Source organism: Ostrinia furnacalis, unplaced genomic scaffold (genome assembly GCF_004193835.3).
Source record: "Ostrinia furnacalis isolate ACB-3 unplaced genomic scaffold, ASM419383v2 OfSCF2378, whole genome shotgun sequence".
NCBI classification, from domain to species: domain Eukaryota; kingdom Metazoa; phylum Arthropoda; class Insecta; order Lepidoptera; family Crambidae; genus Ostrinia; species Ostrinia furnacalis.
The window spans coordinates 661,216-681,166 of NW_021132617.1; the positions used below are offsets into that span (position 1 = coordinate 661,216).

At 37.2% G+C, this 19,951-nt stretch overlaps 1 protein-coding gene across 3 annotated transcripts in view; it reads right to left on the reverse strand.

Moving 5' to 3' along the window:
- Positions 1 to 19,951, reverse strand: part of LOC114355276 (uncharacterized) — a 157,738-nt gene that overhangs the window by 16,311 nt on the left and 121,476 nt on the right. The gene's annotated exons all lie outside the window — the stretch shown is intronic.

A 19,951-nucleotide genomic window follows, 5' to 3' on the forward strand; every position in this document is an offset into this window, starting at 1 on the left:
TCACAATGATGATAATAAGATGTCATCCAAGTCATGTACTCGTAACTTTGAAAAGGATTCTGAGATCCTATTCAATAAATATTTGAATAATGGCGAGTATTTTTGACAAAGGGTTTTTTTTAATTAAGAAGATGACGTGCTTATTTGTGAAAATAAATTGATTGGCTTTCAAATGAAGTCATGAAGTCTCTAATTTATTTATGGCCAGCTACAAAGGCGTATTGTAGGCAAAATATCATTGTTATCTAGACGTGTACCCAGCCAGGCATATGCAGTAACTTGTGCTGGATGCGACCGTATACTACGGTAGGGTTGCCTTTATGAAATTTGATAGCTCAAAGGAGATTGCAGGACATAACAAACTACTGACGACGACACATTATATGTTAACAGTATGGTTTTGGATTTTATTTAACAGGTGCGAAGTTTTTTGCTTATACAGAAAAGTTGCTGCTTTTTGTGGAGGGTAGGGCAGGGCAGGGTCTTTCTTGTCGATTAAAGATGGATTAATATTTCTTAGCCTATAAATTAATTTTAATGTAAGTAATATGGTTTCAAAAGAGCCTGAATATCTCTAAGTGTGGCGACCCTAGAGCACGCATCGCCACGATTAATGGGTGACGGAGAAGGACTAAGCGCTAACTACAAACTCGTGATAGTTTAAAGACTATCAGTTTAATATTAAATTACTATATTTCTCAACGTGGCGTTTCTGACTTCCTATTGAGGCGAATATTATGAAGTTGAGAAATGTTAAGGCCTTTTGAAGTTATTTGATAAGCGCCAGAAGTTTGCTGGTGCAAAAATACAAGGTTTTTAGAGTGCACTATCTAAAAACTTTATATTTTTGCACCCGCAAACTTCCTTCAAAAGTTTCAACTAAACAACATCCTGAAAAACTTTCAAACTTTCATCAGCTGGTCAGTATGCATTTATAGGAACTTTGAAATATAGCCGGGTTTGTTTAATTTTCGGTATAAACTTCTAAATAGATAGTACGTATTCATTATTAAATAAGTAGATCACCAAGATTGCTTTTTGCGGTATCCCAACTATTAAACCTTTGCTATTGCTGGAAAATAGCTATAATTATTTCAGCAATTCGATTGTATTGTCTGTTTCGGCTCGGCAGGTTTCGTAAGGTAGAGCCTCCGATCGGTGAGTCACCGCCAGAGGGCGCGCCGACACGCTTCGCGCGCACACAATGCCACTTCGAAGGTTTTGAATGATTGCCCATACACTCTCATGCACATAGACCTTATGACGACTGTTAAGGAAAATCTTAATCATATTAAGTGTTATTTTATGAATTGATTCTGAAATTCAGCAAATACAAAGAACACATGTATTAAAAAAACTTCTGCAATAAACTGCTTGTCACAGATTAAGTACTTGATCTTGACCCTTATCTAATCCGTCTAGACATATTTCGTCACAGTTAAACCATTATTATGCACGTAAATGTAAAACATAATATACATACGTAAAAGTATGTTTAAGTGTTGAAATCAAAACTACATAATGCTTTTTTCACACAGCGTATTTGCTGCGGTAAATTCATCCCTACCTAAGCCGTGTAAACTACATATTAACTTAAACGTCTGAATCCTCTTCAAGTCGTTCAGACAATAAAATATTTACCCCTTAGATCGATGGATAGCCTTGGAAACCCAGTCAAAGGTCTAAATTGAGCGCCGAGATGAATAGTGCAAAGTGTGTATGCTATTCAACGGTAAATTCCACTATCCCATTTGCATCTTTGGAATAGCAGAGAGTATTTTGAGTCGACGTTCCCAGTGGGCTCTGTACTAGGTTTATGGGAATCTGGTCTCTGTGCGAATAAACAGGTGGAGGTGCGCCGATTATTGTCATTTGGAGTAGTGATTTTTGGGCTGGCTTTGATAAGGATTCACTGGTTTTCGTTCGGCACAACGGATTTAGGTACTTTAATTTTGGTACTAAGCCCAGTTAGTTTGTCCTTCTATTTAAGTTTATGTGTGGAAACAAATAGAAACCTGCTAACGGCTAATGTGTAAAACAACGACGTGGGTGTTCTATTATAAATGTATCCATGCTCTTCTTCTTGTCGCAAAACCTTTAGGACTGCTTTTGATAAAACTACAAAGCTACATCACCATTGTACAGAAGGTAGGTTTTATTTAGTTTAGTCACTTTTTATCAAAATATACACGGACCACGTCGCGGGCAAGAACTAGACAAAAATGACACCTATATTAGCATATTATGTTTATTTTTCCACAGAAAAATTCGCCTTCAAAACCACTTCATCAGAAAACGCTTAGGTAGTGAGGTTAAGGCACCTATTTATCAGGCTCGCGTCGTGGGTCTCGTTGAAAGGTCAGCAAATGTCAAATTAGTCACTGGAATGTCATGCCTCTATTTATTGTAATGGACTCCTATATTTACGGAGGGCAGAATAGCCAATACATAAAAGTCCTTCGCAGCATAGCCCTTCAATAACGTCAAGGGTATCGATAATTTAAACCAAATAGGTAGGACTTCTGTTCGGTCTAGATCACAAATAATTCAAATTACATTTTGCGTCACAGAAAATTTCTAGCTGAAATATGTATAATTTAGAAGCAATATTTATAGGAATTTAACGGTATTAATTCATCAACTGTTTTAACATTACTAATATTTTTTAAGATTCCTTAAGATACCAGTTTAAACTGAAATGAAACGTAGAAAAGGAGCCAGGGTATAAATCAATATTTCATTTAGATTATTGCGAAGTGGGTGTAAAATCTACTTGTTTACGAAGCCGCCACCAACCGGTCAATAAATCATTGGGGGAGGCCTATGTTCAGAAGTGGACGTCTTATGGCTGTTACACTATAATTTTATATTCTAAGGATGGAATATTCAACCAGCAAATACGTTATACGTCCATACGTACGCCCGGGAGCAAGCGGGCCAATTTGTGCTTACGCTGTACCCATCCCCGAACTATGGCCAGCGGAATAAATCTTTATACCCTTGAATAGGCACGAAATACAAGCACCTGGTCTCCGATATTGTAAAGTCGATCGAGCTCGTCCGCGCCAGACAAAGGCTGGAATATTGTTTGTCACAAAATTTATTACTCAGCCAGACACAGCGGCTGCGTGGCGAGCGGGCCAATATATCAGCGGGCAGCGGAGCCTAGGACTGCGCAAACATATTTACGTCCCTGCTGCTTAAAATGCGCAGTAGATTTTGTGGAAATCGTTAAATTCGTAATTGAAACTTAACCTGTCTTAAATGTGTCCTTGTACAGAATTTCCCTTCGGTATTATTAAATTTAAAGTTTATACAATATTCAGTGTCTGCGTATTTCACGCTGTGACTTAGATGATTTTAATCAGGGATATACAATGTTTTATATCGAAAATTACGAAGAAAACCTACCACAGCTTAGACTTAAATTCAGCTAATTTCAGTCGAAATATAAAATGTAAAAAATACTCTGAATTTACCAGATACTAGTCTCGTTTTAACCAACAACCTTGCCCACGAAACCAGAACAGCTTTCGTTGCTAAAAATTTGACGCGAGGATTTTATCGCACTTGTCTCGTCCGATTTGCGTGACATTTTCAAAGCGTGCACGTGTTTGCATAATGCGGACCTTTTTAGCAATATAATGTTGTTGGAAAAAGTAGATACCACAGAAAACATCGCTATATTGAAGTACCACCGTACATCACTATTTGTGCTGAGTAGGCACCACACAAAATAAATAGGTCTGTTGTCTGAGAGTTTATGGATTGTTATGGTTAACGATGTTCTTTTGTTTCGATTCTTCATAGTAAAATTCAATTATTATTCGACGCGTTATAAAGATTTGATAGAGAGCTCTTGAGTTGTCTGTCTATAATAAACCGAACTCCAGGACAAGGCCAGAATATCGCCAGTGCAATAAGCAGCAATATTGTATTCCATGTGCATCGCTGCAATTCAAAAGTAATGACTGGCCGAAGTTTGCACAAGTGCATACTGTTTAGCGAGTGTTCACCTTTACGAATGTGCTGGCAGTCGATACAGTCACAAAAAAAGGTTTACGCCCGTATTCACGAACGATGCTTGCTTAAGTGAAGCAGCAAATCGAACGCACAGCGTTAAATACAGCTCTGTGATTAGTTCGTGTCACCCGTTGCGTCCACGCGCACTGTGAGACCTCATAGTAATGTTTGTGAATACGGGCGTTATTGTCTTTCTTGAGGATAGAGTTCCTTTGAAATTTCAGGTGATTAAAAACTGAATAGGCTTCAAATTCAGTAATTAATGCCTCTGGATCTGTCACAAAAACATTTTTAATAAATTGAAATGAGTATACCCTTGCCAAATTGTCTCTATATTATGGAATAGCGAGAGACTGTCTAACCGAAACTCTGTTTGGAACCCAAAAGGTACCTATCACATCTCTGAAAATGAAACTTTGAGACGGGATCTAAGATTCCATTGAAATTGAATTGGATTCCAGGGAAACTTGAATGTTTGAGACTTGGAAATTTTACTTTGGTTCTCTGTGTATATTAGGGGGTGAGTTGCTGATGCAATATTATTTTACTCCTTCTTTTACTGAGCAATACTTGTCTAATGAACTAACCAGTTCATAAAATTATTGTTGTAAATTTTTTAAAATGTTGAGAATATTCCAAAAATAAAATACATAAAAACTTCTAGTTAAGTCTTCGAAATGTTGTTTTCATCGACTCTTTAATTTTGGTTCGACCGCTCGCGTTGAAATAAGTAAGTAAAGTTTTGAACTTTCACAAACATTTTTCTATGCCGTATTTGCAGTACTAGGAAAAACTTAAACGATTTCCTCAAAGTCCAAACTACCGTTTGTTTACCCTCTGTTCTATAAAGGTGGTAATATGAGAGTGGCGCCGACAAGTCTATTTCCTACTAGTCTGCTAGTCGACTAGTCCCGCTCTAGGAAGCGGATATGATGTTAGAGCTCTCCGGAATGTGAAGGAAAACTCCTCGGCAGCCTCATTTCACAATTATAATTTACTTATTTGTAAACAAAGATATTCACGAAGGACTTATTACTAAGGTATTCAGATCGTGTCACAGTATCGTACCTTTGATTACTTTCAAATCACAAATCGCAAGATAAAAATATTTTCAAAACTAACAATCACCGCGATCGCTAATATTAACATTATTGTAATAACTAAGCACGGTATTAGGTATTTCATTTTATGTAAAAGAAGAAAAGACACTTAAATAAATATTGTACCTTACAATAGAATAATAAGATTTATATTTCAATTAATAAAGCAATAATAAGAGCTCTGATTTCAAAGGTGCGCACGCAGTACGAAAACAAATTAAAATCTGTATAGGTGCGCAAAATATCCGTATAATATTAGTAAAAGTAATTAATTAGGAGTCTCAAATTCTTGGCAATGGCTGGAATTCTTTCCACATTACCATTCTTTTGGTGAATTATTCATGTGAATTAATTGAATAAGATTTAAATTCATTTGTGTGTACTTACGAGACGACGCTTGTGATTCTATTCGCTGTTTTTAGAAATGGCGCAAGAGGAATCTTAATGTTGTTTGTTTTGTATGAGCTCGGTTATTTGTTTAAAGGTGCAATAACTGCAAAAAATATCAATGTTTATGCTTTCGAATAGTTTTACTCTACATTAATTGCTATTGGGTTGTAATTTGCAGCGATTATTTTTTCCATAACATTAAGTCATAAAATAGCGACACCCTAGTCAATATGTACTTTTTATGAGTCGTCAAAAAGCGATTTCCCATAGAGCTAGATTTTATTATGGAAATTTCAGAATCAGGTGGCGAACTCAATTGACTAACTTTATTTAGGTATTTTTTAAGTTACCTACACTTCGAATCGAAAATCACCTTACTTGAAATATTTTGGAAGCGTAATGCCAAATATTTTAATAAACTGCTCATCAATTTTAAAGTGAATGTCAATATCGTAACGAAAGATGGAACGTTAAGATAAGCGCTTCGGTAATCGAGTTTGGTGATATTTTTCAATGACAATCTATTTTGATTGAATTTTGAATTTTAGATTGGGGGAGGGTTGTTAGTCACCTACTAATTTACTCCTTCCAACCGTAGGTACTTCAAGAATGTTATAAAGTGTACTTCTAGGTTTGTTTTTATACTAAGTTTATTTTTAAGTCAATTTTGGAAATGAAGCTGGGTTGCACCACCTTACTTTAACTTTGACAAACGTCAAAAGTCTGTCAAATTCCATACAAAAAACACCGGTTACCGTTATAGTTACGGTTAAAGTTAGGTGGTGCAACTCAGCCTTAATGTAATTTTTGCGTTATTGGTAACGCAGATTTGATGACAATCTTTTTCTTTATAAGAGTTATTTACGTATTGGACATTATGTTAAAGTTTCTAAAAATAATCTCAAATAATGTTAAACCAAACTAAGCTATTAAGCTTGTCCTAAGTAAGAATATTGTAAAGTAGTGCTGTAATGCGCCGTAGCTACGAACATAAGGAACTCGTAGCGCGTAAGCTATGGCCGCGATGTCGTAGCGCTTATATATGAGGCGGCCCGACTACGACATTTTTCCAACTCAACGTCGTAATTTTATTTGCGCTGGAGTAGCCGTATGTATGATGTGTTAGACTGAGTTGCACCACTTTATTTTAACCGTAACAATAAAAATAACCGGTGCTTTTTGTATGGAGTTTGACAGGTTTTTGACGTTTGTCAAAGTTAAAGTTAGATGGTGGTTGCCATATGTTTGTCTCGAAGCGCTGGTAGGGACCAAAAGATAAGGAGACATGTAAAGTGCCCCATAAAGGGCTACCTTTTTCTTTTTTTATTATTTTCTATTGACGTTCATAAGTGCCACTTGTGGTTTAAACTGAATAAATATTTTTGATTTTGATTTTTGATTTTGGTGCAACTAAGGCTGAGTTGCACCATTGAAATTTAACCGTGACTATAACGATAATCGGTGTATTTTGTATGGAGTTTAACAGATTTTTGACGTTTGTCAAAGTTAAACTAAGATGGTGCAACCCAGCCTAAGCCTACTATGTAATTATATGATTAGATAACTGAATTGTTCCATTCGGAGTTTCAAAAGATGGTAAAAAAGCGTGTCAATTTTGTTTTTCAAAATCTATTCTATAGAGAAAAATGCGGGGGATCAGCGTTTGTCCATCAAAAGTGCAAAAAGATTTTGCTGTCATTTAAGCAATCCATGTACATACCTCTAAGGTATCGTTAACATTGCTAGTCGAATCGGACCTAATACTACATAATTCTACTTTAAAAATTGGTGGCTAGCCTACAACCATAACTGAATACTTCCTAGTAGTCGAGTATAGTGAGAATGTATTCCATCCCCTCATTGTCAAATCCGCTTACTTGAGCACTTGGTACCAAGGGTTCCTGCAAAATAGGTATTATGGGGTAACGCTTTATGCTGCCTAATATTATTTAGTGAGTGGGCCGTAGCTCTTGTGGGTGTTTCTGTTAATGGCTGTGGGAAATGGAACGGGCATTTTAGTTTCAATTTAAAATGAAAATCTCTAATTGAGAATGTTATTTGAAATATTAACGAAAATAATTAAGCTTTAGTAATGAAGATAACAAAGCTCTTAACTTAGTGATTATAGACGTAAATACCTACGTAAGAGTTCAAAATGTAATGAACAATTAATAACATATTTGGTTTCAGGTCCCGCTGGATATAGGCAGATCCATCTCATCTCCTGTCCAATATCCTAAACAAAATCAGTTGTGTATATTACAGGCGTTATTTATTAGCATAAATTATAGTTATAGTATAGTTAGGTATTAGCATAAACATTTCTATTATTAGGCGGCTAAACACGGTATTATTTGCAAATTATGTCGACCTCGCCCGGGGCAGGCGAGTGAAGCGCGGGGTATAGACTAAGAGCTAGTGAACGCCAGACCTATGTCATTGTATAAAAGCTGAAAGTTTGTCAGCGACAGTATTGACAGTTCCAACTCCTTTCCAGACAGTTTTTTTAGGATAGCTAGCTGCCAAAGCCACGATGACCTAAACTTCATGATTCACCAACATTCTATCCTATATTGGGAGCATACACTGACAAACTTTCAGCTTTTATAAAATGACGTAGGTCTGGCGTTCTCCAGCTCTTAGTCTAGTACGGACGACGCATGTTTAATGCATGCATCGCGTATTTGCTGCCATTACATAGCCGAGATTACAATTGCACATGCNGCATATGCTAATGTGTTTAGCCCCCTGACCCGGACAATACGAAGATGTCATTGAGTTTATTTACCACGACTGCGCGCGGCTTTGGGCGCTTGAACCTCGATTTGTAGCAGATAATGAGTTTGGGGATAATGCTGATGATAATCATAGTCTTCTTTGAAAAATCTATCTTATGCCTGGTTTCCATAAAGGTGGAGCGGAGCAGAGACGAGAAGAGATGTGTTTTGAATAACCAATCAGATTTCATTATTTCCACACGTTACACGATTCGTAGACAGCTGACAGCTACGCACATCTCTCGTCTCCGCTCCGCTCCGCCTTGGTGGAAACCAGGCCTAATAGGTAACANGCACATGCTAATGTGATTAGCCCCCTGACCCGGCCAATACGAAGATGTCATTGAGTTTATTTACAACGACTGCGCGCCGCTTTGGGCGCTTGAACCTCGATTTGTAGCAGATAATGAGTTTGGGGATAATGCTGGTGATAATCACTTCAAAAAATTACTGTATGCTAATTACTGACCATAACTGTTTTCACACTTGGACATCGTTCCCATCGCTAATCAACGTGTCCGAGTTGTAATTAAATATTGTACTCTATTATTAAGAACTTTTCGGTTGATTACCGATTATAAAACACCTACTGACGCGTGATTTGTCCATCAATGCCATAATTTGGCATTGTTTAAGAGTTCTCCGTGCGTTTTGGGCTTTGAGTTAATTATTGCATTAAGACAAGCCTTCAAAGATTCGTCATGACAATTGTGGGCAGATGTGGGATGATGATGACGGCACCAATTAGTAAGAATATAAATAAACATACAAACAAAACGGTAAGAACGTAATCTGAGAGTATTCACGTGGAAATTGAATTCCACGTCGGCTAACGAGGCATTTGCGGATGCAAAGAGCAGTTTCGTAGAATTCAAATTATCAATGAGCTTTAGATATTTACATTCCTAGAATTCAGATTTTAACAACCAACATGAGAAAAATAATTGATTCCGAGTAGCTTACTATGATCGAAAATGAATAAGACCATTATTTTATAGATCTATAAAACTTTACACATAGAAATATCAAAATTAATTTAAAAAATTTGCGATGTCGACTATTTTTGCAGAGGAGTCACCACGTAAAGATCAATTCAAATGCTCGTGGAAATACCTAATCCAGGTGACCGCGAGGCACGTGAACAAGCAAACCGGCCGAGTGCACTTGGCCGATGCACCGCGGCTCGCAAACGCATACCGTGCCTGTTCAGGATGTTGCGGTCCCATCACCGATCAAAGGATCCAATTACATTTACAGTATCTATTTGCTTAATGGAATCTGTCCGTCATCAGCGACTAACAACTGCGGGGGACGCAGCGATAACTGATTTTGCATTGATGTTTGACGAGGCTGGAATTGGATTGTAGCAATAAATGTATGTACCTATTGAAACAACAAGCGTAATAGAGCATTGCACATGATTTCATACTCGTATCAAATCATATGCAATGGGTAGTTAAAATCGTTTCGCACAAACAAGAATAAAACACCTGGTTAAAATCGATGCCAAAACTAGTAATAGCTTTCAGCTAGTGAAGTCGAAGGTACAAAAAAACCGCGGTTATTTCCCGGAATCCCAGCCATCATCGAACCACTCCCGCGTAATTGAAAGGGGATCAATCGGTGAGAAATCAAAAGGCCAGTTCGTCGGGGCTGTGTTTTTTGCGATAAAACTACGAGTTAGCCGGCATGAGTGGCGGTCAGCCCTCGTACCATGAAGATCAAATAGTACCAACGCATTTTTGTTTTGATGTTTGGATNTTTTGTATTCCATACAGAAGAAAGAAAACAACACTATGCACTGTACATAGAGAGCTAAGAAAAATAAAATCTCTTTGATGATTTTGGACAGCTTATCTACTACTTAAACCTCATCAAAGATAAGTAACTATTTTTGTATAACATGCTATTTTTGTTTTTGTATTGTATGAAAGACAGACGAAGAAGTTTAGTTTTGTTCCTAGATTTAATGCCTTTTATTTACAACTTGTGTTTGGCATATGGCTCTACGTACGTATATGACGCTGCCGCGCTGTAGCTAGTCATAATACCTGCCTGAAAAAGAATACGATACTTCAATCCACTGAAAGTGGCTTAGTTGATCTCAAAAGGCCGGCTTTACCTGTTTTTCCGATAAAACTAACCAATCAACGTTCATACTCGTGGTTTTCCATGCCTTTATTATGAACCTAATCTATATAGCGACCAGTGGCTTCTGTCTTTTATTCTCTTTGGAATAAGGTTTAGTTTTCTGTGAAAAGAAGGAGATTATCGCTCGGTTGGTTGTTATAAGGTTTCGTAATACGGGTGCGGGATAGCCAGGCTCATCTGAATGGGGCAGTCGAACCGCGAGTGCACTTGCGGTCGGCGATGGCCGGCATCGCTGCACGCTAGCATTTGTTTTGAGTTAATGTCGGCTCCACTGTTGACGTGGAACTTTACGAATGACACGGGTTTGAATTTCGAAGCGCAGTACCTAATAAAATTGAAACTGCGCGGACGGTTTTAACGAACCAATTTTGTGGAGTTTGTATTCCACGGGATTTTCGTACGTTGCTCAGCTTGCTATGGACTTATTTACTTACTACTGAGGTCTTTGTTAACATAAAATAGAAATAAGTTACATGCANGTTTGGATTCCATACAGAAGAAAGAAAACAACACAGCATTATACAGCTCTCTGAGCTGCAACAAATCTAAATTTCTTTGAGTTAATGTGGTGATGATTTTGGGCAACTCACTATTTTAAACCTCATCGAAGGTTAAATGTAGCTCTGTTTGCATTGTATTAAATATACAGATGAAAAGATTAAGTCCTAGATTTAATGCCTCAAGTTTATAACTTGTGTCTGGCATATGACTCTACGTACTCGTATACTTATGACGCTGCCACGCTGTAGCCAGTTATAATACCTGCCTGAAAAAGAATGCGATACTTCAGTCCACTGAAAGTGGCTTAGTTGATCTCAAAAAGCCGGCTTTACCTGTTTTTCCGATAAAACCAACCAATCAACGTTCATACTCGTGGTTTTCCATGCCTTTATTATGAACCTAATCTATATCGCGACCAGTGGCTTCTGTCTTTAATTCTCTTTGGAATAAGGTTTAGTTTTGTGTGAAAAGAAGTAGATTATCGCTCGGTTGGTTGTTATGAGGTTTCGTAATGCGGGTGCGGGATAGCCAGGTTCATCTGAATGGGGCAGTCGAACCGCGAGTGCACTTGCGGTCGGCGATGGCCGGCATCGCTGCACGCTAGCATTTGTTTTGAGTTAATGTCGGCTCTACTGTTGACGTGGAACTTTACGAATGACACGGGTTTGAATTTCGAAGCGCAGTACCTAATAAAATTGTAACTGCGCGGACGATTTTAACGAACGAATTTTGTGGAGTTGGTATTCGACGGGATTTTCGTACGTTGCTCAGCTTGTTATGGACTTATTTACTTACTACTGAAGTCTTTGTTAACATAAAATAAAAATAAGTTACATGCAAATGAGCTATACTATTTTTCATCTGACTAAACTGACCTGCTATAATTTGTTTACATTGAAAAGGCTGGATGTACGCATGGATCACGTACGCGACCGAATTCAGTGTAGGAGGAAAATAAATACTTGGTACTAAATAAATACTTTTTTTTCTCTTTCTTTCTTTCTAAAAGTATAGATTATAGAATCTAAATGATTAAAAAAGCAAAATACCACATACAAATGTAGTATAGCCTCTATACACAGACATGTAGGTACTCTGAAACTGTCATCATTACACGAAGCATATTTAGCGCTGCTGTCCCTCCATCAGACCGTTCAAACCCTCGTTAAGGAAGCGGGATTATAATCAAATAGAGGCGTAAACAAACTTCTCGTGCCACGTGACGCGCGTCCAAAGCCCGCGCCGATTCTAATTCCAGCGCGAAGAGGCCGCCTCATTTTCCTGATGGTTGCGGATATTTTCAATTTTCCCCACGGTGGCTCCTTTTTATTAGTTGTTGTTTCGCCTTGAATACTAATAGGGAATTAACATTCACGTGACATCTCCCTCAGCTTGCCCGCGACGCGATCTCCGGATGGTCTTGTTTGATATTATGCAAAATGGAATTTTACGCATCTATGATTTCGTGCATAAATTATGTACTTAAACTTGAGATGGGTTTAGTAACTGTCTTTAACTGGCGTTAAATATTCTAAACATTATCTGTTTAATTATGATTGTACTACTAAAACATTAAAATACAACCTAACAAATCAGTTGCAAAACGTGCCCAAGAAGTTGTTTATCTGGTGTTATAAATTAAGCGTATTCAAATAGGTATCTGAAAAGATTTTAAGCAGGTTTTCACTTATCTATTAATGAGGATACATAATAAATTCCGAAAAGTTTATATCATTTTTGTCCATCGCGAATTTTGAGTCCGCAACTGCATCTATTGCGGTCGTAAGGCTTACCATTAGGTATAAGTTAAAGGCAAAAGCAATTGAAATAGATGATTAACGTCACTGTTTAGTATAGTGCAGATGATAAACGTCAGATTCGTGGCGCACTAAATGTCACAAATGTCATAATGCGTCCGATAGTGACCGCGGCTGTCGGGAGCGCCACGAACCCTCGTGCCGGTGATAAGTGTGCTCACCGTCACGTTTACGCTAACCACACATTATGAATTTTCCGGACATTTCCACACATTTTTGATTAAAACAGCTATACTTTGTCTCCCCGGAAGTTCGCCCCAAAAAATCCCCTTAAATTGTGCCGTTCCAATCAAATATGCATTTTTTTTCATTACATTTCAAAATTTATATCAATGAACCTGTGACATAAAGACACGAGTCATTTTATAATTACCAAGATTCAATCGTTCGTTCGTTTCAGCCAAAAGACGTCCACTGCTGGATAAAGGCCTCCCCCAACAAGATTCCATCACGAAACTCTTAAAATGTGCACAAATATTATTTTGTCCAAGGCGGCCTCGGCTTTTTGATAGATTCTCAAACTAATATACATAGATATGTGGTAACCCTAAAGCATTGCACGTTACTGCATAAAGCCAGCCATTAATATTATAATACGACTGATTTAAATGAAGTTCTTCAGAAGTTAAATGAACTGAATCTGCAGCTACTTAAATACGTATTAGCTATAATAATACACAAGTTTTGCATTTGCTGCTTTAAACAAGGGCAAAGCTTTTTCAGCACGTAACGTAAAATTATGCTTTATTATAACTAAGCATCTAAAGGTTACATTAAATAGTACAAAATATCATTACGACCTTGTAACATTAAACTTTATAAAAACAAACACTACAAAAATCAGTAAACTAAAATCACCGCCATTTTCAGGTCCGTAAGTGACAAGTTGCTACTGCAAACTGAATTTCAAATTGCTTCCAGAACTACATACATAGTACTTCATCACCATTAACTACTACTGGGATGGTGGCGTTCTTTGTTAATGCGTATTTCAAATATTTAGGTCGGATACTACAGGCCATTACTGAGTTTATGGCAGCCAACCGGCAGAGTGCCTCATGCAATCGATACAACTTTATATGGTTACCTAATATTCCGTGCTTCCAAAGCTGGCGGAAAATGTGTGTTTATATTCCTGTTAATTAGGACCCAAGCGATTTTGACGTGTTTCAAACATATGTGAATTAATGTTAGCTTTTAAATTTAAGTATTAGAACCGCAAGTATAAGCCATAATACCAGCTATTAGCAGTAAATATAACCAATAGTACTTACTAAAGAAAATAGTTCATGCTCATGATCTCAAGCGCTGCGCTGTTAGTGTAAAAAGATGAGACATAGTATTCTCCTTAAATGCAAACAATTTTTTTTAATAGTCTGTTATTTTTTTTTACTATTTTTTTTTATGTGACAGGAGGCAAACGAGCAGACGAATCACATGATGGTAAGTGAGTAAGTACTATTTAAATAGTCTATGCAAATAATGAAATTTTGACTTTAATTTTGTATTGTGCGAGGATTGAATCTGTGACTTATGGCGTAGTATGCGAGTTTTCGACTACAGCATCAATTATTTATATTTTACGTCTTACGTCTTTTCATTATTAACAGGGCAGGTAAGTACCTACACAAAATTACAGATTCAATAAGCAAAAAATATTAAAGGATCAGCCTCTTCATTTTGTCCGTTGAAAACAATGGGATTGTTTGTCCATTAAATGGACGGGTTGTAAATAAACTGAGCACTGTAAAAATAATCCCGAAGATAATTAATTTTGTTTTGTTCTCGGAATAGAAAACGGGATCACCGTCTAAGCTTGTCAATAGCTATTTTTAATTAAAATGGCAGTTTGTGCAATATTTAACGAGCGACTTCAATCTGGCGCTAAAGTTTGCGAGGCACTTGATGACGCGGTCGTCGTGTAAATACAAGGTATCGGCATAATAGTTTATTAATCCGACGCTGCACGTTTTAATTAAGCCGAGATTATCGCAGCGACGTCGATTTTCAATGTTCGGTGTAACAATGAGCATCGGTTCTCAACATTTTTGGTGTCGTGATTAAAAATAATAAAGCTGGCAATCATTTTTGTTGCTTCAGGCAGCAGTACGATGGACGTTCTTTGAACATTTTAATTAAAATAAACGAGAAGAACTATTTCGATGATCGTTAATTAATATCTTGTGTAAGCTTCGGATATATTTTTCCTGTTGCTGGCAGTTTGGCCAGCAATCCTTTTTTTAATATTATTTATGGTTTTTTACTTTTTAAAATATTGTTTTTGATTTTGAAGTTGCTTTTTCTACTCTCTTGTGTTCTACTTTAATGTCTTGAGCAATCAGTATATTGCTCAAGACATTAAAGTAGGGTTTTGGCCCTATTTTGGAGTGTTTCCTTGCTTCTTGCATATAATCATCACCAGCAGGCCTATTTATAATATACAGTCCATTCCATCGCCCATTAACATTTCCGAACCATTATTTCCAGGGAATTCTCTCTATGGCTGCCAGTTTGAAATTACCTAGTTGATAGATTAATTAATATAAAAATACAAAATCACTACCTACGTAGAATTTCAAGTCGGGATTCAAAATGATGTTGAGAATCGTGAGCATCTATCTATAGAATTAGATTTTTATCGCTCATCGGCAGCTCATTGGTGTCGGCCAAATTAATGTAACATTAAGCTACTACATCATAATGAACATGTTATGGTTAATTACCATCTATACACTGATGCCCTTGGTTTTTGATACTTTTGTTTCTGAACCAATCAAGCTTAAGTTCATGGCGTTTTATTCACGTTGAACATAAAATAAAATTAAAGTGGGTTTCATGTATCACGATTATGTAAACAATTAAATATCGATAAGGTGCCAATGGTTGGACAAGGGTGTGACTCTACATTTGACCTTTCCATACGTTACTCATAGATTAATAAAGAAAACAGAAAACGTTTTACCTACCATATAATAAGCTTAAAACATTAATATAAATGCCGCTTATGATACACGGGATCATAACATAATCAGTTAATTAGTTTGCACGCATTATCTAATTATCAATTTCATTATGTATTCCGTTTGAAGCAGCCGAATCCAGCTGTTTACTATGAAGCAAACTTGAAAGCTCCAAGTGCCGAACTGAGAACAAACATGATGGCAATTTACTAATTTATATAAAATAAAATTTGTATGACCTTTATTGTGTCTGATATTTCATGTCTTTAATAGGTAAGTCAGGTATTAACAAGAGTCTCAAAATTGTTATTTAATTTTTAGCGTTAAGAGTCGCATCTCAAACAATTAGTTAAGAGTCGTGGGTTCAATTCCCGCCTTAGACAGTTCGATTTTTTCAAGTTATTTATAATTTTCAAAGTCTCAAAATTGTTATGAAAAAGCTATGTTCGTTTCATCCACGAAGACGCGTCCCACCAATTTTTGGTCGAAGGAGGCGCGGGGTGCGTGGAGTTTGATCCGAGAAATCCGAGCGTCATTATAGTAGTGTGCGTGTGCACTCATGGATGATATAGCGTGTACCGATAACACTCAAACATTAGCGGAAGAACGGCGGGGCGCGTCTTCGTGGACGAAACGATCTATAGTGGGAGCTTTGATGCCACAAGCATACACCAGCTTACAAACGAATCGCTGAATCCATTTTGTACTATCACAAGTACTTCGCAAGATAAACACACAGTCACAATTATTCCGCACATTTCACATTTTTGAGATTAATCGCGTAAGCAAACAACGGCAGCGAAATAATTGCGAGTGTTTGTTAGTTGAATACCAGCACAATTTAAAAGTTTCACGAATATACACAATGGTTTGTTAACTTCAGAGCTACTTCCGAACGCTGGTTCCGTATTTTCGGGTTTATGTCGCCGTCGCTCATGCAAATATGTCGTTATGTGTGAGAGGGATGGATCTGTCTTTTTTATGTCTTAACTAGTGGGGAAAAGTCATTGCGTGCTAACAGGATCGTGAAAAAAATGTCCTAAGCAGTTCATACTCTTCTTAATCCGGTATCATCGGTACGAAGTTAACACGAGCGGCGTGACAGCACTAAATCTGATTTATGGACGCCTAGTCTAACCGTGTCTGGAATAAAAAGCGATTTTGCATGAATTTGAATGTAGTAAAATTACTTAAACGGAATCGCGCTGACTCGGCGCTCAGGTGAGCGCGGGAGGACGCTGTAGTAAAATAGCGAGTTGACTAGAATAGTGCTCGCGTAATTAAAGTTGAACTTAATCTCCTGTCACCGGGTCACGGCTGGAGCATCGCACCGACGAACTTAATTAGATTTTTGATGAATTGTTCCCGCTACACGCTGCTCGGAAAACAGTCTCTGTTTAAAGTTCTGATTGTTATATCCTGTTTGGAAATTTCACCATACAATATAAACACAAACTTTTACACAGAGCCCGAACACTCCTATGTGAGACATAATTAGATCTTCCGTAGCTCACACAACAAAATCGTTATCATTATTTCTGAGTTAAGCAAACAGGTACTTCATTAATTAACTTAAACGTGTAACTTTTTACTCTGAATTTCTGTCCTGTCAAAAGGAAGGAAGAAAACAGGTAAAGCGCCTTTGAAATTTCTTTGAACGCCATTCTCAATATTATCTTTTGTAAAGATATAAAAAGCGATGAGTCGACATAATTAGGTATAAAGAGGCGAGTTAAGTGTGACATTAAGCGTGGCTTAACCGAGCTGCGATTAAATCAAGCTGATCTAAACAAGCTCCGGTAAAAGTTGGAGGGGTATTCTGGTACGTCGTTTGTCTTAGGTGTTTGTTTTTCGCTTGACATATCCTTGTTAGAGCGAGAAGTTTATGCGAGTTTAATGCCAGAATAGAAGCCCTGATTCCGTGTTCGATCGACCGTGACTCCAGTGGTATTTTGAGGTTCGGTGAAGTGGCTCAAGTGCCGTTGACGTCGCTAGCGCTCGACCCAACCGCCCGTGGTTCTTGATATAACCTTTGGCCCAATATTTTGATTGAACCGATGTAATGCAGCAAGGTCGAAGTCATTGTATTCCCATTGTGTACGAGAATCGAGAGCCTATTCAGAGCATCCTATCCAATTATAATAAACCGAAGCATTTTGAAAGCAATCCATCACTCTAACAATAAATTGTTGTAAACAAAATAGGGTATTAGGAAATCGGTTCAGTAAGCTTTTTTGTTTGGTAATGAATGAAAATAGATAGATAACAAAGTGAGAGTCAGTTTTGCGCAATCTATTTGAAGGATTTCTAGTCCGAAGAAGTCAAACAAACTACATGATGGTTTTTCGGACGGCAAATTTGAATGTCTTTCATCTTAATTTCGGTGTTTCTTAGTACGTAGTGATAAGGGTTGCCCCCAGAGAGCGCCCGCGGCGCGCGGAAGCTTATCAAGACCCGAATTACAATGTCAAGGAGCAAAAATAAATTATTTATGAAACGCTGAATTAGGTACGACGTATATTTTGAGGCGAGTGAATCGTATTTATTAAATCGCGGTCCCGCTGTGCTATTTTTATTTTGAACGGCAAAATTATTGGGGTACCGGGACACGACACGTGGTTATACCTTCCTGGAATTGATTGGATTTCGAAATAAGGCTCGGATAAGGCGAAACTGTTGTGTTTTTATAGAATTCAATTGAATGTTGTTTGTTTTTATACCTACTTTATTGTCGATGATACTGAATAAACATTTTTACTTTCTTTCTTTCTTTCAAATCTTGATCAGCGAAGAATTTGTTCAAATTGAAAGCGCGTAATTACAAAGAGTAGTAAGAAGCTCTCATTTAGTCCCCATTCAGTATTAAATTGTTTGTAACACATATGTACATCATTCATGAGTCATGATGCATCATGTGCTAACAATATATTTGAGCATTTTACTAATGAGTGCACGAGCCCGCGCGATGAATGAGTTGGTAGACACATGAGGTCACATACTCACGTATCATCAATTACTAAAACTAACTAGATGAAACGTTTAATTGCTAGCGCTGTGATTTGACCTGTCAAATCAGACGTCAGCTGTCAACGCGCGATCATCTTCGTCATTAATGACCTTTTTAAGTCTAAGATATGACGCTGAGAAATGACAAATAGGACTTTGTTTTGTTTGAATTGCGTAAGTTTCAAATTCAATGCCAGACGTTTTGATATTTTGGGAAGTCAGCACGTCTACTCTGTGCCTTAAATTAGTATTTGTGTTTCAATATTTTTTGATAGCGATGATTTATTATAATGCTTATTAAATGTTAAGTTAATTTTGACAAATGCATCCTTCTCAAAATCAAGACAAATTCGGCACATGATGCAAATAAACGATTCTATTAGGTATAGGTACGTCTGCATTCAAATTGATGTGTGAGTCATACAAAAAACAATTTTCAAATATTTACATTGTGTACGTGATCTTCAAATGTCTATGAAATCAATAAAGACTGTGTAATCTCTTCCTTGATTTACATTGAGAATATTATAATAAACCTATTATTATAGTGACCTTCATTGCTTGGATTGAAAAAGTCAAGGGCGCAAGTACAGCTTATTGTTTACCAAGCGCGGGCGCATCCAACATGGCAATATTTTAGATCGAATGCCATCGATCATTCTAAAAGCATTAATTGGGGTCCTGAGAGCTATTAGCGTGCGTGGGCGCATAGTGTAGGTTTGTAATAATTGATACAAGAGAGAGATATTAGAGTGGCCTCACAATTTATGTTACGCATACAAAAAAGGAAAAAGTAGAGCCTTAATCTACTCTAGAATCGTTAAATGTAGCAAAAGTGCGTTAAAAATTGTTCATTTGGAATTAATAGAGGAAAGTAGAAAGCCTTTACAATTGTAGACGGTAAATGACAAAAATAAATAAAGAAACCCTATGTTATTTAAATGACTTTTATGAAAGATGATTTATAAGTGGTAGAACTAGTGTAGGTAGAGCTATTTTATAAAAAACAATGTTTACCTACATCGTTCGTTTATTAGAAAAGTTACTGTGAAATCTTCTGTATATACTTCGACTGTGGCTTCAAAGCTCATAGTACTAATGCGCTAGGGCAGATATTTGAGTTTTTGAGTCGTGGCGGCTCGCACATTAGCGGCAATCCATCCGTAATTATATTCACGCCGCCGCAATCAAACGTCATTATTGAAGCCCCGATTTGTGGAATGCTT